The sequence below is a fragment of the Cnephaeus nilssonii genome (assembly GCF_951640355.1).
Source record: "Cnephaeus nilssonii genome assembly, chromosome: 14".
Lineage (NCBI taxonomy): Eukaryota > Metazoa > Chordata > Mammalia > Chiroptera > Vespertilionidae > Cnephaeus > Cnephaeus nilssonii.
The window spans coordinates 49,600,357-49,624,716 of NC_137085.1; the positions used below are offsets into that span (position 1 = coordinate 49,600,357).

Below are 24,360 nucleotides of genomic sequence, written 5' to 3' on the forward strand. Positions count from 1 at the left end.
TTTACTTTTATTATTAGTAGCCTAAAAAACAAAAACAGGGGATCTGTTGGAGTCCGGGTGTAAGCTGACACGGTTCTTGCACCTGAAGGGGCTAGCAAGGCTTGGCACTCTACCCACACAGTTTTCCCAGACGTGTTTGGATGGCGGTTATCAGTAGAATGAGAGCAATCCTTTCATGGCTTGCCAAGAAGTCTGTAACTATTTACTGAGAATCTGCCTGACTTACTGTACCAAGAATTTGTCCTTCTACTCTATCTCTCCCTTAGAGATTAAAGGAACAAAGAGTACATTCCTCTTTTTTTTTTTAAATAGATATATTTTATTGATTTTTTACAGAGAGGAAGGGAGAGAGATAGAGAGTTAGAAACATCAATGAGAGAGAAACATCGATCAGCTGCCTCCTGCACACCCCCTACTGGGGATGTGCCTGCAACCAAGATACATGCCCTTGACCGGAATCGAACCTGGGACCTTTCAGTCCACAGGCTGACGCTCTATCCACTGAGCCAAACCGGTTCCGGCTACATTCCTCTTCACAGACCCCCCTATTCAGTGATTTGTGTATAAAAGGCATTATAGAGTTAATAAATGCACTACAGTCTCTCGATTGACTCGTAGACCTCCTGATCCCGCTGTCCTGTCTTTCTTTCTTTTCTCAAATCCCACCTCCCTACCTCAGCCCGGTTCAACCTGTCAGGATGGCCCTGACAGATATCTAATTCCCATGATTACATAGGAACATCATTTTCTGAATATGAACCTATATATGTACTTTGAATTAAGTTGTCATAAAAGTGTGGCCTTTAATTTTTTTTTGGGGGGGGGGCATCATATTTCTCTTCTAAAAGGCATACTTTATGGAAGTCCCATTTATAACTTCCTAACAGTAACTACTTAATTTTCCCTGCATATCTTGCTTCTTATTATAGTCCATGTCTATTTTACCCTAGTTTTTGAGATAAGCTTGACAAAAGCAAAAATCTCTGGAATATGTGCTCATGCATGCAAACCATAACCATGCTAGTTATGGTTATTTCACTGGGGAGGGTCTCACACCACTGTTTCATATTAGAAGTCCTATTTTATTTCTAAGTAAAGGCGTTAAAAATAACTTTAGGAGCTAGAGGAGATCTCCATAGGAGCTAGAGGAAATCTAGAGAAGATCAACTGAAATGATTATAAAGATAATTATACTAAAAAAGACTTTTTCATTTAAAAACAAAAATACAGAAAAGATAACTAATTGATGCTTATAAAGTACTTAGAAATACATGCCATCAGACTATTCCACCCACAAAACTTCCCATTCCTTCTTTATTTCAGTTACATATCATCATCCTCGATCCTTCTTCATTTAATATTTGATTACAGTCTTTCTGGCTAACAGTCTTTCTCTTCACCATTCATCTTATCATCCTTACTGATTATTCTAATACTTATGAAGGTAATCCAAGCAATTTATCTTCTAATCCACTGTAGTTATTCACTCTCTTAGTCATGTTTGAGATCAATTATTGTACCATTAACACAATCTCTATTTTGAGTGTACTGCTTTATGATCACCACCACCTTTCTTTCCAGCTTATCCTTAGTCCAAGTCTTTGACCTAACTGGCACCTTCAGCTCACTGATTTTACCACCTTTGCGATTATCAGTAGAATGAGAGCAACCCTTTCATGGTTTGCCAAGAAGTCTGTAACTATTTACTGAGAATCTGCCTGACTTACTGTACCAAGAATTTGTCCTTCTACTCTATCTCTCCCTTAGAGATTAAGAGGAACAAAGAGTACATTCCTCTTTTTTTTTCCCACTATCACTTCAATCATGCTCTCCTCTTCCTCTCATCTAGTTGTCATTCCATCATTAGTCATTTTCATCATTTCTTTGAATATGTCTTTAACTCCTTTGCTCCTATCTCCCTCCATCATTCTCACCCAACATAATCCATTGTGTGTGTGTGTATAAAATATCTTTTTATCCAGTCATCTATTGATGGACTTTTAGATTGCTTCCATATCTTGGCTATCCTATCTAATAAAAGAGAAACATGCAAATTGACCATACCTCTGCTACGCCCACAAGCCATGCCCACCATCCAATCAGGAATGAGTATGCAAATTAACCCAACAAATATTGTGGCGGCCACAGAGCTGGAGCAAGCAGGAGGCTTGGGCTGTTCCCAGAGATGGAGGAAGCCAAGCTTCCCACCGCCCTGGCTGGCCCTGGCCTCCGCTCAAGGCTACAAAGTTTCAATTATAGAAGATAAATAAATCCCAGATACCAGGACCTCTGCTTGGGTCACCGGGGGGCGTGGCCGGCCTGCAAACCACCACAGGCCCCTCACCAAGGCCACCCCACACCCCAAGGGAACCCCCACCCTGATCGGGGACACCATTCATGACAAACCAGCCGGCCCCCACCCGTGCACCAGGCCTCTATCCTATCTAATAAAAGAGTAATATGCAAATTGACCATCCATCACTCCAACACACAAGGTGGCTGCCCCCATGTGGTCAAAGATGACCACCACAAGATGGCCAGCAGGGGAGGGCAGTTGGGAGGGACCAGGACTGCAAGGGAGAGCAGTTGGGGGGAGCAGGCCTGCAGGGGAGAGCAGTTGCGGGGGGGACCAGGCCTGAAGGGGAGGGTAGTTGGGGGAGGACCCGGCCTGCAGGGGAGGGCAGTTAGGGGTGCTAGACCTGCAGGGGAGGGCAGTTATGGGCAATCAGGCTGGCAGGGGAGTGGTTACGGGGTACTAGGCTGGCAGGCAGAAGCAGTTAGGGGCAATCAGGAAGGCAGGCAGGCGAGCAGTTGGGAGCCAGCAGTCCTGGATTGTGAGAGGGATGTCCCAGATTGGAGAGGGTGCAGGCTGGGCTGAGAGACAACCCCCCCCGCCCCCATGCATGAATTTTTGCACTGGGCCTCTAGTTACTAATAATGCTACAATGAACACAGGGGTGCATATGTCTTTTCAAATTAGTGTTTTTATTTTATTCAGATAAATACCCAGAAGTGGAATTGTTGGATCATATGGCAGCTGTATTTTGGATTTTTAAAAATAAATCTTTATTGTTCAGATTATTACAGTTGTTCCTCTTCCCGCCCCCCCCATAGCTCCCCTCCACCCTGTTCCCACCCCACCCCATGCCCTTACCCTCCTCATAGTCCTCGTCCATAGGTGTAAGATTTTTGTCCAATCCCTTCCTGCACCCCCCACTCCCCCTTTTCCTTGAGAATTGTCAGCCCACTCCCTTTATATGCCCCTGATTCTATTATATTTACCAGTTTATTCTGTTCTTCAGATTTTTTTATTCACTTAATTTTTAGGTTCACTTGTTGATAGATTTATATTTGTTGTCACTTTGTTGTTCATAATTTTTATCTTTACCTTTTTCTTCCTCTTCTTAGAGAATACCCTTCAGCATTTCATGTAATACTGGTTTGGTGGTGATGAACTCCTTTAGCTTTTTCTTGTCTGTGAAACTCTTTATCTGGCCTTCAATTCTGAATGATAGTTTTGCTGGGTATAGTAATCTTGGTTGTAGGTTCTTGCTATTCATCACTTTGTATATTTCTTGCCACTCCCTTCTGGCCTGCATTGTTTCTGTTGAGAAATCAGCTGACAGTCGTATGGGTACTCCCTTGTAGGTAACTAACTGTTTTTCTCTTACTGCTTTTAAGATTATCTCTTTGGCCTTTGCCCTTGGCATTTTAATTATGATGTGTCTTGGTGTGGTCCTCTTTGGATTCCTTTTGTTTGGGGTTCTGTGCACTTCCTGGACTTGTAAGTCTATTTCTTTCACCAGGTTGGGGAACTTTTCTGTCATTATTTCTTCAACTATGTTTTCAATATCTTGCTATCTCTCTTCTTCTGGCACCCCCATAATTCAGATGTTGGTACGCTTGAAGTTGTCCCAGAGGCTCCTTACACTATCTTCATATTTTTTTATTCTTTTTTCTTTTCCGATTGGGTGTTATTTGCTTCTTCATATTTCAAATTTTTTACTTGATTCTTGCATTCCTCTAGTCTGCTGTTGGATCTCTGTATATTATTTTTTATTTCAGTCAGTGATGCTTAATTTCTGATTGGTCCATTTTCATATCCTTGAGGGTCTCACTAAATTGCTCAGAGGTTTCTAGAAGATTCTTGAGCAACTTTATAACTATGGTTTTAAATTCTATATCCAATATTTTGCTTTCATCCATTTCTTTCACTTGTGACTTGTTTCTTTGTCTCCACATTTTGGCTGCTTCCCTGTGTTTTTTTCTATGTACTAGGTAGCTGCTAAGTCTCCTTGAGTTGATGAGTGGCCTTGTGTGGTTTGTGTCCTCATCCGAGGTGGAAGCTCTTGGTGCACCCCTTTGTGGGCTGTTTGCACAGTCTTGTTGTAGTTATCCCTTTATTGCTGTTGGTGCTATCCAAGGAGGTACAAGGTCAGCCACTCTCTGGGGCTGCCCAGCAGGAGCTACAGAGACATCTGCAGATTCCTTGTCTTTGTATGGGGTTTGGAAGTGCCCAGACGAGGCCCAGCTGTGAATCAAGGCCACTGCTGCTGCCAGGCAGTGGGCCTTCTTTTGGAATCTATGGGTCTCTCTGACCCAGCTGCAGTTTGTTTTAGGGACAGGCCATTCATATGCAAAAGCCGCTGCTCACAGCTTGGGTGGGGTTGCAAATTGGGTGGGGCGGGGTCTCTGGGAATCACCAGGATAGAACAAACAGCAATGGCTGCCCTGAACCAGAGAAGTTCTCAGTTCTCCGTGTCCCTTGTCCCTGTGCAGGAACAATGATCGCTGTGAGCACTTCTAAGAGTAAGCCACCCTCGCATTCCTGTCGTGATGCCAGACAGTCCAGTTTCACCCTGTATGTGCCTAGGTCCCCCAGAGTCTCACCCGGAACTGGAGTTCAGAGAAAGCGGGAGCTTGTATCTCCCAGTTTAAAGAGCAGCACATCCAGGTGCCAGCACTTTCCACGCCTCTGCACCTCTTACCGGTCTCAATGCACTTTCTTCACCTCTCTAGTTGTGGAACTTCCACTCAGCCAGCTTTCCCATGGTTCTGGGTGGTAGTTGTTTTGCATTTTAGTTGTGGTTATCATGTGTTTGTGAGAGGCAGCAAGTATAGGTGATTACTTATGCCGCCATCTTGGTTTCTCCAGATCTTATTTTGGATTTTTAAAGAAATCTCCATATTGTTTTCCATAGTAGCTGCACTACCGTATTTTCCGGCATATAAGACGACTGGGCGTATAAGATTTTCCTGGGCTAAAAAGTTGTCTTATACGCCAGAAAATACAGTAGTCCAATATATCTAATCCATTATATCTAATCCCATCAATATAGTCCAATATACCGTATTTTCTGGCATATAAAACGACCTTTTAACCCAGGAAAATCTTATACGCCCAGTCATCTTATACTCCAGAAAGTACGGTAATTTACAATCCCACAAACAGTGCAGGAGGGTTCCCTTTTCTTCACATCCTTGCCAACACTTGTTATTTGTTGGTAAACTCCTAATGAGACTATTACTTTTTTAAAAATATATTTTTATTGATTTCAGAGAGGAAGAGAGAGGGGGAGAGATAGAAACATCAATGATGAGAGAGAATTGTTGATCGGCTGCCTCTTGCACATGCCCACTGGAGATCACACCCGCAACCCAGGCATGTCCCCTTGACCAGAATTGAACCCGTGACTCATCAGTCCACAGACCAACACTCTATCCATTGGGCTAAATCAGCTACGGTGAGTCAGTTACTTTTAATCATGTGGAAATTTCAATTCATTTTCTTTTTTAAATTTAATTTTTTTCCTTTATCATTTATCCCCTCTATGCCCTCTTCCACCTCCTCCTACTCCATGCCCCCAATCTCCAAACTGTTGTCCATGTCCATGAGTTCTTTCCCTTTCTTTTCTTTTTTGCTCAATCCCTCCACCTCCTCAACATCCTCCCACCAGAGCCTGCTCTCTATCTATGAGCTTGTCTCTATTTTGCTTGATAGTTCAGTTTGTTCATTAAAATCCATATATGAGTGAAATCATATACCACTTGTCTTTCTCTGACTGGCTTATCTCAGCATAATATTCTCCAGGTCCATACATGCTATCACAAAGGGTAAAATTTTCTTCCTTTTTACAGCAGAGTAATATTCCACACATCCACTAATGGGCACTTGGGCTGCTTCCAAGTCCTGGCTATTGTAAATAAGATTACAATGAACATACAGGAACATATATTCTTTTGAATTAGCGTTTTGGGTTTCTTTGGATAAATTCCCAGAAGAGGAATCACTAGGTATAAGACAGTTCAATTTTTAATTTTTTGAGGTAACTCCATACTGTTTCTCACAATGGCTGCACCAATCTGCATTCCCACCAACAGTACACAAGGGTTCCCTTTTCTCCATATCCTTGCCAACCCTTGTTGTTGATTTATTAATGATAACCATTTTGACAGGTGTGAGGTGATATCTCATTGTGGTTTTCATTTTCTGATGATTAGTGACATTGAGCATCTTTTCATATATCTACTGGCCCTCTTGTACTAGTATGTCCTGTCCTCTTTGGAGACGTGTCTATTGAGGTCTTTTACCCATTTTTAAATTGGATTGTTTGTGGTTTTGGTGTTGAGTTTTATAAGTTCTTTATAAATTTTGGATGTTAACCCCTTGTCAGATTATCATTGGAAAATATGCTCTCCCATTTAGTGGGTTGTCTTTTCATTTTGTTGATGGTTTTCTTTACTGTGCAAAAACTCTTTAGTTTGATTTAGTCCCATTTGTTTTTGCTTGTGTGTTTGTTTGTTTATTTCTCTTGCCTAAGGAGATATATAAGAAAAAATATTGCTATGAGAAATGTCTAGGGTTTTTATGGTTTTGAGTCTAACATTTAAGTTTTTCATCCATTTGAGTTTATTTTTCTTTAAATACTAGAGGCCTGGTGCATGAAATTCATGCACTAGGGGGAGGGTGTCCCTCAGCCCAGCCTGCACCCTCGCCAATCTGGGACCTCTCAGGGGATGTCCGACTGCCGGTTTAGGCCCGATCCCCAGGATCGGGCCTAAACCGGCAGTCGGACATCCCTCTCACAATCCAGGACTGCTGACTCCCAACCGCTCGCCTGCCTGCCTGCCTGATCATCCCCTAACTGCTTCTGCCTGCCAGCCTGATAGATGTCTAATTGCTCCCCTGACAGCCCGATTGCCCGCAACTGCCCTCCCCTGCTGGCCCGATCACCCCCAACTGCCCTCCCCTGCTGGCCTGATCGCCCACAACTACCCTCCCCTGCCAGCCATCTTGTGGGGGCCATCTTTGACCACATGGGGGTGGCCATCTTTGACCATATTGTGGTGGCCATCTTGTGCGAGGGCATGAGGGTCAATTTGCATATTACCTCTCTATTATATAGGATATTTTTTATTGATTTCAGAGAGGAAGGGAGAGGGACACAGAGATAGAAACATCAATGATGAGAGAGCATTATTGATTGTATGCCTCCTACACACTCCCTACTGGGGATCAAGCCCAAAACCTGGACATGTGCCCTGACCAGGAATCGAACCGTGACTCCTGGTTCATAGGTCGATGTTCAACCACGAGCCACACCAACCAGGCTTGAGTTTATTCTTGTGTGCAGTGTAAGAAGATAATTTCTTTCTTTCTTTCCTTCCTTCTTTCTTTCTCTTTTCTTTCTTCTTTCTTTCTTTCTTTCTTTCTTTCTTTCTTTCTTTCTTTCTTTCTTTCCTTCTTTTTTTTCATGTATCTGTCCAATTTTCCCAGCATCATTTATTGAATAGACTATCTTTATTCCATTGTATGTTTTTGCCTCCTTTGTCAAATATTAATCGACTATAAAGGTGTAGATTTACTTCTGGGGATCTCTATTCTGTTCCATTGATTTATATGTATGTTTTTATGCCAGTACCATGCTGTTTTGATTACTATGGCCTTGTACTATAGTTTGGTATCAGGTAGCCTGATTCCTCCAACTTAGTTCTTCTTTCTCAAGATTGCTATTGCTATTCAGGGTCTTTCAAGGTACTATAAAAAATTTTGAAACAGTTGTTCTAGTTCTGTGAAATACTCCATTAGTATCTTGATAGGAATTGCATTGAACCTGTAGATTACTTTGGGTAGCATGGACATTTTAATGATGTTAATTATTCCCATGAACATGGTATATGCCTCCACTTATTTGAATCTTCTTCAATTCCTTTCTCAGTGTCTTATAATTTTCTGAGTACATGTCTTTTACATTCTTGGCTAAATTTATTCCTAGATATTTTATTCTTTTTGAAGCAATTGTGAATGGGATTTATTTTTCCTTTTTGATAGTTCATTATTGGTGTATAAAAATGCAACTGATTTCTGGATATTTATTTTATATCCTACTACTTTACTGAATTCATTTATCTGTTCTAGTTGTGTGTTTGTTTTCGTTGTTGTTGTTGCATCTTTAGGGTTCTCTATATACAATATCATGTCATCTGTATATAATGACAGTTTTATTTCTTCCTTTCTAATTTGGATGCCTCTCTTTTCTTCTTCTTGTCTGATTTCTGTGGCTAGGATTTCTAGTACCATAAGAATGGTGAAAGTGGATATCCCTGACTTGTTCCTGATTTTCAGGGGAACGCTTGTAGTTTTTGCCCATTGAGTATAATATCAGTTGTGGGTTTGTCATATATGGCCTTTATTACGTTGATGAATGTTCTCTCTAGTCCCACTGTGTTGAGAGTTTTTATTATAAATGGGTGCAAGATTTTATCGAATTTTTTTTGCATCTATTGATATGATCGTGTGGTTTTTATCTTTCCATTTATTTATGCGGTGTATCCTGTTTATTGTTTTGTGGATATTGTACCAACTCTGCATACCCAGAATAAATACCACTTGATTATGGTGTCTGATCTCTTTAATGTAGTGATGGTTCTGATTTGCTAACATTTTGTTGAAGATTTTAGCATCTATGTTCATAGGATATGTCTTTATAGGATAATGCTGGTCTCATATAATGAGCTCAGGAGTTTTTCTTCCTCTTGAATTTTTTGGAATAGTTTGAGAAGGATTGGTGTTAGTTCTTCTTCGATTGTTTGGTAACATTCTTAGGCTTTTGTTTTTGGGAATTTTGTTTTGTGTTTTTTTACTGCTTCAATTTACCAGTTGTAATCTGCCTATTAAGAATCTTTGATTCTTCCTGATTTCATTTTGGAAGGTTGTATGTTTTTAGGAATTTATCCATTTTGTCCAGATTGCCCATTTTGTTGGCATATAGCTATTTGTAATATTTTCCTACAATTCTTTGTATTTCTTTGGTGTCAGTTGTTACTTCTCCTCTTTTGTTTGTGATTTTTTAAATTTGGACCCTTTATCTTTTTTTCTTGATGAGTCTCGTTAAAGGTTTGTCAATCTTGTTTATCTTTTTAATTAACCAGCTTTTGGTTTCATTGATCTTTTGTGTTCTTTTGGGGGCTCTATTTTATTTCTTTCTTCCCTGATATTTATTATTTCCTTTCTTCTACTAACTCTTGGCTTTGTTTGTTGTTGTTTTTCAAGTTTCTTTAAGTGTAGCGTTAGAGTGTTTATTTTAGCTTTTCCTTGTTTCTTGAGATAGGCCTATAATACCATGAGTTTCCCTCATAGGACTGCTTTGCCTGTGTCTTACAGATTTTGAGATGTTGTGTTTTCATTTTCCTCAAGTTATAGTTTGAATTCTTCCTTAATCTCATTGTTAACCCATTCATTGTTTAGTAACATGTTATTTGTCATACATGCCTTTGTGTGTTTTTCAGTTTTCTTCTTGTGATTGATTTCAACTTTCATAGTATTATGGTTGAACAAGATGCTTGATATGATTTCAATCTTCTTAAATTTATTGAGACTTGGTTTGTGTCCTAAGATATGGTCTATCCTAGATAACATTCCATGCACACTTGAAAAAAATGTATATTCTGCTGCCTTCGGGTGGAATGCTCTCAAGATATAAATTAAATTCATTTTATATAATGTGTCATTTAAGGCTGCCATATCCTTGTTGATTTTCTGTCTGGAAGATCTATGCATTGATGTCAATGGGGTGTTAAAATCTCATACTATATATAATTGTATTACTGTCAGTCTCTCCCTTTATGTCAATCAAGTTTTGCTTTACATATTTAGGTGCTCCTATATTGGTTGCATAAATGTTTGGAAGGGCTATATCTTCTTGTTTGATTGATCCCTTTATCATTATGTAGTGTCTTTCTTTGTCTCTTACTATAGCCTTGGTTTTAAAGTTTATTTTGTCAGATATAAGTATTGCTACCACAGCTTTTTTTCTCTTTCCATTTGCATGAAATATCTTTTTCCATCCCTTTACTTTTCATCTGTATGTATCTTTCATTCTGAGGTAGGTCTGTTGAAAACAGTATATACAATGGGTTTTGCTTTCTTAACCATTCAAGTGATTATTGATAGGTAAGTATTTATTACCATTTTATTTTTTTAACTATGTTCCTCTTTCTCCTTCTCCTCCTCCTCCTCCTCCTCCTCCTCCTCCTCCTCCTCCTCCTCCTCCTCCTCCTCCTCCTCCTTCTTCTTCTTCTTCTTCTTCTTCTTCTTCTTCTTCTTCGCCCTGTAACATTTCTTCTACTACTGGTTTAGTGGTAACAAACTCCTTTAGCTTTTTCTTCTCTGAGAAGTTCTTTATTTCTCCTTCAATTTTAAAGAATAGCCTGTATAGGCAAAATAGCCTTGGTTGTGGGTCCTTGTTTTTCATCACTTTGCATCTTTCATGCCAATTCCTTCTGGCCTGAAATGTTTCTGTTGAGAAATCAGCTAACAGTATATGGGAGCGCCCTTGTCAGTAACTGGCTGCCTTTTTCTTGCTGATTTTAACCCTTTGCACTCGCTTGCTTTTTTCTCGATTCCTTTATTCTACTCGGGATTTAATTGTTTAAATACCCCAGATTTTACAAAGCGCGCAGTAGAATAAAAAACTGGAGTTTCTTTTCATACAAACTTATTTATTTGGATTTTTTTATATTTCAAATTATTGATACATTCAAAGAGTATAAAAAGAGATGCTACCGATGCTAACCGTGTCGAGTCACACTTGACATCCGAGTGCAAAAGGTTAAGATTCTCTCTTTGTCTTTAACTTTTGGCATTTTAATTATGTCTTGATGTAGGCCTCTTTGAGTCCATAATGACTGCATATGTACCTGATAACGGGCTTTAAATACATGATGTCAAAATTGATAGTTAGAGAGAGAAATAGACAATTTTACAAGAATGGTTATAGATTTCACATCCCTTTCTCAGCACTTGATAGAACTAGACAAAAATTATGTGAAGAAATAAAATATCTGAACAACACCATAAACCATCTTGAGCAATTGACATTTACAAAACACTACATTTAGGCAAAACTGATGGTGACTCAGATCAGATGAGAGCATTGAAGTGGTAACAACTGATCACTTCTAGATATATTTTAAAGACAGACTAACTTGGGAAAGTCACATAACATTTCAAAACACTGGTTATAAATCAGTGAAATGAGGATAAATAATACCAACCTCATTGAGTTATTTTAGGATTAAATGAGATAATACATGTAAGGTGCTTAGCATAGTGCATGGCTCAGAGTAAGCAATCAGTACACTTAGAATTAGTCTTATTATTACAATCTTGGGAAATAATTCATTCAGAAAATACTTACTGAACTCTTCTATGTGCCAGGGCCTCATATGGGCACAAAGGATACATATTTGAATATGATGAGGTTCATTAAGGAGCTCCCACCTTATAGATGCAATGGAAATCAAACATTGCACTTCACTGAAGTACCAATGGGAGCAGGAATGCCCATCAGTGATAACAATGGGACATAAAAGCCACCACACTCAGTCAAAGAAAGATAAATACCATATGATTTCACTTATATGTGGAATCTAATGAACAAAATAAACAGAATAGAATCAGACTCATAGATATAGAAAACAGATTGACAGCTGTCAGAGGAGAGGAGGCTTGGGGTGCTGGATGAAAAAAATGAAGGGATTAAGCAAAAAACAAACAATCTCATAGACATAAACAACAGTATGGTGATTACAAGAGGGAAAAGAGAGTGAGGAGGAGGTAGAAAAGTTAAAGGCGGGATAAATGGTGACAAAAAGATTTGATGTTAGATGGTGAACACACAATACAAGATACAGATGCTATATTACATAAGTGCACACTTGAAACCTATATAATTGTATTAACCATTGCCATCCTCATAAGTTCAATAAAAACTTTTTTTCTAATGAAGAAAAGAGAAGCCATCACATTCATTTGTCAATATGGCTTTCAGGAGGACACAGCTATGATTCTCAGCACTTTACAACTCCCACAATTTTATCTTTGAGTCCCTCTGCAGAGTCAAATCATCCAATAATAGCTTTAAGTTAAGCAAAAATTGGTGGAAAACAATGTGATAACCTGATACCAGGTTTCAGGGTTGAACTTAGTTTTTTTCTATCTTGAATGAACTCAGGGCTTCTATTGTTTTTAACTAAAGGAAGACTGACCTTTAAGCAGTGCTGGTTTCTGTGGAATTAAAGGAGAATAGGAACTCTAAGAGCTGGAAACTCAAGATGGAACATTTACAATAGATAGTTGAGAAGCACATTGTTTAAATCATACCACATTCTGGCCAGTAAATATCTTGACAATGAGGACAGAGCCTTTTCAAAGTAAATTTTCAAAGATATTAATTCCAGAGGATCTTATATGAGTTGGAAGAGAAATAGGGAAATTGTATAATATAATCCTGTAAAATTAGTGGGTTGGAATAAGTGTTTCTATGGGTCAACACCTACATCTTTATTACACCTCCCATGAGCAAGTGCTGGGCCCAGAGAATACAAAGAAAAATGAGGCACTTCTAGAGGTTTCCTTCAGGCGGTGATGTCTGTCTTGGAGGACCACCCAGTGACCCAAGGATCATGCCACCAGCTCTGACTCAGGCTAGATTCCTAGCCTTCAGAGAGGCATGACTACTGAAAGCAAAAGCCTAAAGAAGGGGACCTCCTGACCTTTGGGTTGTATGCCTTCTAGTGCCCCTCCAGGCCCACTCTCTACTACCTACAACCCTGCTTTGTGATCACAAAGGCTGACATTCTAGGCTTCCCTACTTGTTTCCATTGCCTTCAGGCTTCTGGTGAGCTTTCACTAAGTGATGCTGCATAGCCAACAACCTCAGATTATGACAACAAATATCTGTTCCTGTCTCATGTTACATAAGGACTGATTTTAAAATCTGCTGCCAAATATAAGGTCATAAAGATTTACCCCTATATATCCTTCTAAGATTTTAATATTTTTAGTCCTTAAGTTTAGGTTTTTGATCCTTTTTTATGTATTTTGTACATTGTGTGGTAGGGGTTCAACTTTATTCTTTTAATTGTGTATATCCATTGTCCCAGCATAATCTGTGAAAAAGATTATTCCTTCCTCCATTGAATAGTCTTAGCACCCATGTCAAAAATCATCTCATCATATATGTGAGGAATTACTTATGAGCTCTCTATTCTATTCATTGTTCTATAAGTCTGTCTTTATGCCAGTATAACATTATGATTACTGTGCTTTGTAATAAGTTTTGAAATTTGGAAGTGTGTGTCCTCCAATTTTGTTCTTTTTAAATTTTGTTCTATTTTTGCTATTCTGGGTCCTTTGCAATTATGCATACATTTTAGAATCAGTTTGTCAGTTTCTATAAAGAAGTTAGCTGGAATTATTGTAGGGATTGTGTGCATCTGTAGATCATTTTGGGGAGTTATGCCAACTTAACAATATTAAGCCCTTTAATTCATGAACATTGAATGTCTTTGCATTCATTTAGGTCTTCTTTCATTTCTTTCAACCTTGTTGTAGGATTCAGTGTATAATTTTCATACCTCTTGTAATCAAATTTATTCATAAATATTTTATTTATTTACTAGAGGCCCAGTGCACGAAATTTGGGCATGGGAGGGGGTCCCTCAGCCCAGCCTGCACCCTCTCCAATCCGGGACCCCTTGGGGGATGTTCGACTGCCGGTTTAGGCCCTGCGGGATCAGGCCTAAACTGGCAGTCAGACATCCCTCCTGCAATCCAGGACCGCTGGCTTCTAACTGCTCAACTGCCTGTCTGCCTGATCACCCTGAACCACTCCACCTGCCTGCCTGATGCCCCTAACTGCTCCCCTTCCTGCCTGATCACCCTTAACCACTCTGCCTGCCTGCCTGATCACCCCTAACCGCCTCTGCCTGCCAGCCTGATCACCCCTAACTGTCCTCCCCTGCCGGCCTGGTCGCCCCTAACTACCCTCGCTGCCGACTTGGTTGCCCCTAACTGCCCTCCCGGTCACCCCTAACTGCCTCTGCCTCAGCCCCCACCACCATGGCTTTGTCTGGAAGGATGTCCAGATGGATATCTGGAAGATGTCTGGTCTAATTAACATATTACCCTTTTATTAGTATAGATTTATTTTAGAGAGAGAGTGGAAGGGAGGAGGAGAGACACAGAAACATTGATGTGAGAGAGACACATCAATTGGTTGCCTCCCACACGGACCCGACCAGGGCCAGGGATTCAGCCTGCAACCGAGTTATGCGCCCTTGACTGTAATCAAATCCAGGACCCTTCAGCCCACAGGCCAATGCTCTATCCACTGTACCAAACCAGCTAGGGCAGTATTTTATTCTTTATGACACTATTGTAAATACAACTTTTTTCTTGACTTTTTTAATCTTTTTATTTATTGCTGTGGTATAGAAATACAACTGATTTTTATGTGCTGATCTTGTAACCTACAACTTTGCTAAATTTATATATTAACTCTAATAGTTTTTTTGTGAAGTCTTTGAAATTTTCTACATATAAGATCATGTATCTGGAAATAGAGATTTTACTTCTTTTCCAATTTAGATGTCTTTTATTTATTTTCCTTGCCTGGTTGCACTGGCTAGAACTTCCAGTACAATGTTGAATAGGAGTGGTGAAAGCAAGCATCCCTGTCTTATTCCTGATCTTAGGAATAAAGCTTTCAGTCTTTCACCATTGAGTATAATGCTAACTGTGAGTTTTTCATAAATGCCCTCTGTTTTGTTAGAAAGTTTCCTTCTACTCCTATTCTGGTGAGTATTTGGATAATTAAATGGTAATGGGTTTTGTCAAAAGTGGTTTGGTGGGTGTCTTTTTTTTTTCATAAATCAAAAATAATCATGTGATTTGTTTGTTTTTTCCTTCTTTCTATGAGTTTGATTTTCATATACTGAATCATTCTTACATTCCTGGTATAAATGCCATGTAGTCATAATGTAGAATCTTAATATGTTGTTAAATGTGTTTAGCTAGCATTTTGAGAATATTGGCATCTATATCCATAAGGGATATTAATCTGAAGTTTTTCCTTCTTGTGATTTTTAAAAAATATATTTTATTAACTTTTTACAGAGAGGAACGGAGCGGGTTAGAGAGTCAGAAACATCGATGAGAGAGAAACATCGATCAGCTGCCTCCTGCACACTCCCTCCTGGGTATGTGCCCGCAATCAAGGTACATGCCCTAGACCAGAATCAAACATGGGACCCTTGAGTCCGCAGACCAACGCTCTGTCCCCCGAGCCAAACCGGGTAGGGCTTGCGATGTTTTTATATGACATTGACAGAGTATTTCTGGCCTCATAGAGTGATTTAGAGTGTTCCCATCTCTTCTATTTTTTGGAAGAGTTTAAGAAGGATTGGTGTCAATTCTTCTTTGAATGATTAGTGAATTTCACCAGTGAAGCCATTTTATCTTGGATTTTTCTTTGTTATAGGTATTTTCAGATTTTCTATTTCTCCCTCAGGCAATTTTAGTAATTTCTGTGTTTATAGGAATTTGTCCATTTCATCTAGGTTATTTAATTTTTTCCCTTCTATTTGTAGTTTATTGACAGTTTTCTCCTTCCCTTCTTCATCCCTTCCTTTCTCCCTCTAATTTTTTTATTGGATTTGTTGGGGTGACATTGGTAATAAAATTATGTAGGTTTCAAGTATACAATTTTATGATACATCATCTGTGTCTTATACTGTGTGTTCATTAATATATTATTGTTCATGGTATTCTCTTGTAATCTTTTCTACTTCTATAAGGTCTACAGCAATATACCCACTTTCAGTTTGGGTTTTAATAATTTGAGTGTTCTTTTTTTTTCCTTGGCCAGTCAAGCTACAGTTTTATCACGTTTGTTGATTTTTACAAATAATCAACTTTTGGTTCCAATGATTCTCTATCTTGTTTTCTTCTCTATTTTATGGATCTCAGTTCTTATCTTCATTATTTCCTTTCTTCTACTAGTTTTAGATTGAGGTTGCTCTTCTTTTTCTAGTTTTTTAAGGTTTAAAGTTAAATTATTGGTTTGGGGTCTTCTTTTCTTGCATAGGCATTTACAAAATGTATTCCATAATTTTTGTCTTGTTACACTTTTATTTTCATTCATTTCAAATTATTTTCTAATTTCACTTATAATTTCTTTTTTTAATATTAGTTGTGTTAATTTCCTCATATTTGTAAATTTTTCCATTTTCCTTCTGTTAATTAATTCCTAGTTTTATTACATCATGCTTAGAGAAGAAACTTGGGGTAATTTTAATCTTTTTAAATTAATTAAGATTTGTTTTGTGGCCTAACATTCTCCTGGAGAATGTTCCATGTACACTTGAGAAAAAAGTATGTATTCTGCTGTTGTTGGGTGAAGTGTTCTAAAGATGTCTGTTAACTCTATTTGCTCTATGGTGTTATTTAAGCTCTATATTTCCTTCTCAAACTGACTTGTTGTTTTACTTATTATTGAAAGTGGGTGCTGAAATCTTTATTACTTTTGAATTGTCTGCTTTTCCCTTTAATTCTGTCAGTTTTTGCTTCACATACTTTTGGGCTCTGTTATTTGGTGTATTTATTTATAATTGTTAATTTTCTCGACGAATTGACCCTTTAATCAATATATAATACTAGAGGCCCGGTGCACGGATTTGTGCACCGGTGGGGTTCCTCAGCCTGGCCTGCACCCTCTTGCAATCTAGGACCCCTTGGGGGATGTCAGACTGCTGGTTTTGGACTGATCCGGCAGTCTGACATCCCCCGAGAGATGTAGCAATGCCAAAGTGGCAGGAGGCCGGGGAGGAGCCCAAGCTGGGGCCTGGCACCATGCCACAGCTGTGCATGTCAACTGTGAGCCTGGCTTCTGGCTAAGCGGCGCTCCCGCTGTGGGAGCGCACTGATCACCAGGGGGTAGCTCCTGTGTTGAGCGTCTGCCTCCTAGTGGTCAGTGCGCATCATAGCAACCAGTCGAGCCATCAACCGGTTGTAATGGTCCTTTAGGCTTTTATATATATAGACTAGTGGCCCGGTGCACAAAATTCGTGTATGGGTTGGGGGTTCCCTCAGCCCAGCCTGCACCCTCTCTAATCAGGGACCCCTTGGAGGATGTCCGACTGCCGGTTTAGGGGATCGAGCCTAAACCAGCAGTTGGACATCCCTGTCGCAATCTGGGACTGCTGGCTCCTAACTGCTCACCTGACTGCCGGCCTAATCTCCCTAACTGCTCTCCCCTGCTGGCCTGATCCCCCTAACCGCTCTTCCCTGCCGGCCTGATCACCCCTAACAACCCCTGCCTCGGCCCCGCCACCATGGCTTTGTCCAAAAGGACATCCAGAAAGTCGTCTGGAAGTTGTTTGGTCTAATTAGCATATTACACTTTTATTAGTATAGATTCTTACTCTCTTGTTACAATTTTTGCCTTAAAGTCTATCTGTCTGATTTTAGCACAGCCACACCAAATCTCTTTTGGTTACTATTTGCTTGGAATACTTTTTATCATCCTTTCACTTTCAACTTATTTGTGTCTTTGGATCTAAAGAAAGTTGTTTTTATTTTTTAAATTATTTTTATTTTTTAAAATTCTCACCAGAGGATATTTTTTCCATTGATTTTCATAATGGAAAGGAGGGGAGAGGGGGAGAGGGAGAAGAGAGTGAAAGAGAAAAATATACATATGAGAGGGACACATCAATTGGTTGCCTTCCACACTCACCCTGATCAGGGTCGGGAATCAAATCTGCATCCCAGATATGTTCCCTTGACTGGAATGGAACCTGCAACCCTTCAGTGCACAGGCCAACACTCTAACCACTGGACAACACCAGCCAGGGCATATTCAGAACTTTTTCATCATGCCAAACAAAAGCTTCATACCCATTAAATAATGATTTCCTTAAACAACTACAGCCAAAATTAGAAAATAAAAATAAAAAAATTACTGTCCCACCCTGATTGGTGTGGTTCAGTTGGTTGGAGCATTGTCCCATACACCGAAAGGTCATGGGTTCAATTCTGGGTTGGGGCACATACCTAGGTTTCAGGTTCAATCCCTGGTTTGGGCGAGTTTGGGAGACAACCAATGTTTCATTCTCACAACAATGTTTCTCTCTCCCTCTCCCTCTTTCTTCCTCTCTCTCTAAAAATCAATAAAGGCATGTTCTTGGGTGAGCATTTAAAAAAAAAATTACTGTCCCAATTTCTGCAGAGTGGTTCTGTATTGGGCATGCCTTCAAAGCTTAGCTACATATTTTTTAACTATACAATAGCCTTAACTTCATGTTAGTATGGAGCCTGAGGGTCAGCCAGAGGTGAAAGTGTAAGGTACTCTCAGGCCTGCTCTGAACATGTGTCCAGCCTTAGGTATGAGTATAGTTTTTGGATTCCCCAGTATACATGGGAACAAAAGTCCTTACTCTCCCACGTATCTCCTTTCTCAACTTCTTCCTTCCTAGGATTTAAAAAAAAAATTTTTTTTTTTTGGTTGTTGCTTATTCTGATTGTTTTATCTCTTGCCCCAGACTGCTGCAGCAAATACTTTTGCCTCTAAATGCTTTCGGCAAACACTGCCTGGGAAGCCACTCCAGCCCTGGGAACACTTCCAATCAGATAAAACAAAGGCAAGCCTTTGCTCCAGTCCTTTCAGGTACCCCCAGACAGGTAAAAAACACACAACCACAGTTTTCTGAGTATAACGTTCATCTTGCTCCCTCTGGCACTAGCACCTGCATCAGGTGTGTAGGCTGCCATCTGCATGGCTGCAATTAATTTAGGAGATAAGGGATGGCAAGGTGGCAATTTAAAATAGCACAGCACTATCCCACTGCAATGCATCAGCTTCTTTCTTTACTAAGCTTTCTGTGGTTGTAAGTCTTCACTAGAATGCAGGGTTATGAGACATTTATTCCAACAGTTTTTACCAGCTTATTAGTTGCCTTTGTGGAGGGATTCCCTACTCTGATATACTCAGTGACATAAATTGAAATAGTTTTACAACTCACTTTATGAACAAGAATATGTTTAATTTTATGAATGTTCTTTGGGTGCTTAAAGAGTATGTAAGTAGATGAAGTATAATTTATATATCCATATGATGCAATTTTGGTATCATCCAAAATTTCTATATTCTTACTAATGTTTTCTCTGCTTAACAATAATTGTTAACATATATGTATTTTACTTCTCATTAGAATAATAGATATGTGTATTTCCCCCTGTAATTCTGTTCATTTTTGTTTTATACACTTTGGACTGTGTTAATACGGTGTTTGTTAATTTAGATATATTTCTTCCCAGTGAATTGAATGTTTTGTCATTATTCAGTAAACTTCTTTATCTTTAATGTTCCTTAATCTTAAAACATAACATGAATGGAGCAATATCAGCTTTCTAATGATTAGGATTTTCCAGCATATATTTTTTTGTCTTTTAACTTATAGATTTATATATGTCTCTTAAAAACAGGATATAGATGGGCCTTTTCTTTGCCAGTCTAATATAAGTTCTTAGATCAGAGCATTTAATTCGTGTAATGAAATTAAAGATATATTGGGTTAAATCAATCATATTTTGTATTTCTCTTGTTTTGCCTTTCCTATGTTTTATTCTCTCTCATTCCTTGATTTCTATTTTATAGATTATTTTTTCCTCATTGTATTTTTTCCTTTCAATAGCTTGTAAATTAGTTATGTGCTCAATCTTTATTATTTTGAAAAAATTCTTCTAGAAGATGTAATAGGCATGTTTAATGCATCAGAGCCTAAAATTCAGTAATATTTTTATTCCCTTCCTGACCAACACATAATCTTTGGGAACGCTCATTCTTATCATCACCTCTCCAGATGTATGGGCTACTTTCATCATGTATTTAGTTTTAGCTTGTTTTTCTTAATATTACAAAATATTATTAGCATTATTTACAGTTATAGCATTACCTGCATATTTATCATACTCTTTGCTCTTCAATTCCACCTTGAATCTCAGACTTACCACCTAGGGTCATATTTCTCTGTTTGAAATGTGTCCTTTATAATTTCATGTTTTAAAGCCTGTTGGTAGCAAACTCTGTGTTAAGCTTTTTTTCTTTCTGAACAAAATAACATCACCAGATGTATCCGTGGTTCAGCAAACTTTCAAATATCACCTGTATACCTTTAATCTACTCTAAAAGGAGGCAGTTGGTAGGGCAAATTTAGTATTTGAGAAGGAACCAGTAGTAGAGAAAGAACTATATAAAAATCATAAAACATGACTAAAGTGACCATATCTCAGTGTTCATCCACTTGGGGGGGGGGGGGACCTAATTATTGATAACATTCTTCATTACAAAAGTTTTATGGTTTGGATAATAAATTCCATGATCACTTGAATCAAGCCCAAATGTCATGTTGTCCTGGCTTCTGGAGCCATGCTTTCATTTGTATTTAACTCAAATTGCTAGGGACTTTCACTTCTGATGAAATAGCGAAGTTTGTGACAGTCCAATGTTTTAACTTGAGAAGAAGCAGAATGAGCAGATAAAATGCCAAAAGAAAAAAGAATTACAGGCAGGAGAAATCTGCTAAAACACTGAGGGCAAGAAACCAAGATTCCAAGGGAAGAGGAACTGGCAGTGACAGCTGCTTCTTCTCCAGAGGCATTTGCTAATTCTGTGTGTGTGCAGCACGAGGCAGGGGATCTAAATTTTGTCTATGAAGAAGCCTGGTTGTTGTATGGGGCTGGATAGACAAAACTGGAGGCTTAATGGGCCAAGCATTCAGTGGAAAGGGAGAGCTGGAGATTGAGCCTAGCATACAAAGAGTTTTCTCCTTAAAACATTTGACAAATTATACAGCTGCATGAGGCAGATTCAAAAAATAAAATCATAAAGCCTCTTAAAAGCAGGGTTAAAGTTTGTTTTCCAGTGTTACTCTACTGAGGAGACAGTGATTATAGTGCATGACTATCAGGGGAAGATTTCATAGTTTTTAAAACTGATTAATCCAAAAGATGAAAAAAAAAAGGAAGAAAATGAGGTATAAACCAGGGGGCCAAAACAGAAAAGGGAGGAGCAAGATAGTAGAAATAAATCCAAATAGCTCCATAATTACAATAAATGTAAATAGGCTTTTCCAGTTCAAGGATACATGGTACTCAAACTGTGATTTTTAAAACAACAACAACCATATACTGATTATAAGAGACACTTCTTAAGTAAATAAAGAGGGATCTACATATATAAAAGGCTAAGCAACCAGCCGACTGGCCAGTAGGTATGATGCGCACTGACCACCAGGGGGCAGACGCTCAATGCAGAAGCTGCTGAGTGACCACAACTTTGCAGAGTGCCCTCTTGCAGTCTGGGACCTCTCAGGGGATGTCGGAGATCCGGTTTCAGCTGATCCCCACAGGCCAGGCTGAGGGACCCCACCTGCAAGAGGGACCCCACTCACTTCGCAGACGCTCTTTGAGCCCCAGCGCGCCCCAGGTGCAGCCAGCCAGGGAGGGACCACAAGAGGTTGGCTCCAGGTTGTGTCCAGCCCATCTCACCCAGTCCCACCCACCGGCCACCTTCTAATTAATTTGCTTCCATTGTGCACGAATCTGTGCACCAGGCCTCTAGTATTTTATAATAATGTAGAGTTCAGCATACATGAAAAAGTCACACTATCCCTTGTAACCTCAGTATTTGTAAGAATTCCCAAAATAGAGTATGCTGACATTCCCTTGGTTGTACTTAGAACCTCTCCCTCCCATTTACCTCACACAGTTCAATTTCCTATTAGCACTGGTCATCTTGACTTCCTGTTTGCCTTCTGTCTTCACTGCTTTATCCCAAGAGTGGACACAGCCCTCTTCCTTCATTCCTGACAAACACAACACTATGGCTTGTAGCAGATAATTGCTCAGAAGGAATTTACTACACAGAACAGTAAATTCCTTTAAAATAGGTAAGACCTTCTGTGTTCCTCATTTCCTTGGTTGTTTTTGCCAAAGGAAGTCTATCACAGTAATAAGTTTCCCAATTCCTGACCAGCTACCTATTGCTATCTCATCTCCACTTTCCCCTGGATTTCTGAATCCTAAAGTTCTATTTTTTCAGTATGCCAAGAGTAAAACTAAAAGATTCCTGTTATTTAATTTTACAGAACATTTTTTCTGCCCCTTTGTTTCAAGTTCACCCTTCTAAACTTGTGGGTAGGATGGTTGTGGGGCTTGCTAAGCCTGCACGTATTTAACAAACAGCCCCAGCACAATGTCCTTCTAAGTACAACAGCAGTCTTTCTTCTGATGTGTGATCTTAGAATGCAGAAACAGCCCAAATTTTTAAAAAGTATCTCTCAACCCTTTGTTTCCTGCTGTTGTTATATTACAGATGCCAAAAGAGAGGGAGAGGGGACATGTAACAGCAAAATTTCTCATGAGGTAAGAAGAGCTGGGATCTATAGTTCAGTATTTGCTTTTGCAAGAAGAAGCAGTATATTCTGTGAGATTTTGGGGATAAATGGAAATGGGGAGCAGAGAGGCAGGTCAGGCATGTTAAGATGCATGGAGTATCTAAGAACTTCTATTTGCAGATGAGCAGCATATTACTGATATGCAAGTGAGTGTGACTCTGCATCAAGGAGTTTAGAAGAATAAGCTGATCACTTAGTGAAGGTTGCATGTGAAGAAGCCAATTGCCAAAAGTGCAAATATAAATGGCCAAGAGTTTCAAAATAATAGCACTGAAGGTGAAGTTGTGAAGTTGAACTCTAAAGGGAGCCAAGTTGAATTTTGTAGGGGCAGAGGAAGATTGTGAGCTGGACATGGGATGAGGGTTGCATGTGAAATATTCTGATGTGAGTTGTAAGTAAAAACACACACACACACAACCAAACAAAACAAAAATGCAGAACATAAAATCTGTAATTGCTGTATTAATTTTAAGATGAATATGGGGAGAAAGCAGTGACTCTTAGATGTTGACAGGATTGATCCTTCTATTGGCTTTTTACATGTAATTCAAGACCTAAAATCTCACCCACTCAGATTTCCCCTCTGCGGCAGTTTGGTTCTCTACCAAGTGTTGGGTAATAAATAGAGTCTGCAAGTTCTCTGAGCACAGAGCTGCAGCTTTTCAGGGAGAATTCAAAACAAGATCACAAGGTAAGAATGAAACCACTATTTTGATAGATTTTTGTCACATTTTGCAAACTAAGAGCTTGGAAACCATGAAGAACTGTTTTATATTTATATAGAATAAATGAGGCTAACTTGCTATTATTATTGCAAATAGCAGTATAAATTGATTATGACAGTTGCTACCAACTTATAATACCGCTTTGATTTCCTTTGGGTGATTTGGAAAATCAACTAATTGCTAAAATAGATTGTAATAGACTTTATAGTAAATGTTCCCTTCCCTCACCACAAAATTTCACAAAGGAAGTTAGTGATTCTCCTAATGCTTATCCAAGACAAACTTACAATTGTTTAGGTGCCATCTCCTCAAAATCATCTGTTAAAAAACAAACCATTTGTGAAAAAAAGAAAAAAGAAAAGGAATTGACATCCGAACAGGGTAAATTCAAAAGCTCGTTAGTTTTGCTACTTTCCTTCACTTAAATTTTCCTTTAAAGTTTGTTTTACTTTCTTTATTTCTTTCTGTCCATTTCATGGCATTTTTTTTCTCCTTGTCTATTTTTCTGCCTTATCTTTCCATGCATGAATATATGCCTCTAGACTATTTTAATAATGAAGGTAAAGCAAGTCAGAAGCAGTCACTTAAAGGAAACTGTTGTTAATTACTGAACATGAACTAAATGTAAGATATGTTTCCCACATTACCCCATTTGCTCCTTACAGTACCTCTGTGACAGAAATATTGTCTTTTCCATTTATTAAATGTCTATTCAAAGTTTCCATCATTATCAAACATAAAATATATTAGTGAGGTGACATTAAAACCTGACACGTATTTTCTTTAGGATTACATTCATAGCCATGTGAAAGAAAGAATGCCCTGCCAGCCACCA

The 24,360-nt window shown here is 39.0% G+C and overlaps 1 protein-coding gene across 2 annotated transcripts in view; it reads left to right on the top strand.

The window, feature by feature from the left end:
- The first annotated feature begins 23,462 nt into the window (after positions 1 to 23,462).
- IL33 (interleukin 33) overlaps positions 23,463 to 24,360 on the top strand; it is a 44,222-nt gene continuing 43,324 nt past the window's right edge. For both annotated transcript variants that reach the window (XM_079791454.1, XM_079791458.1), the window contains exon 1: positions 23,463 to 23,491. The gene's annotated coding sequence lies outside the window, so the exon portion shown is untranslated. The remainder of the gene's footprint in view (positions 23,492 to 24,360) is intronic.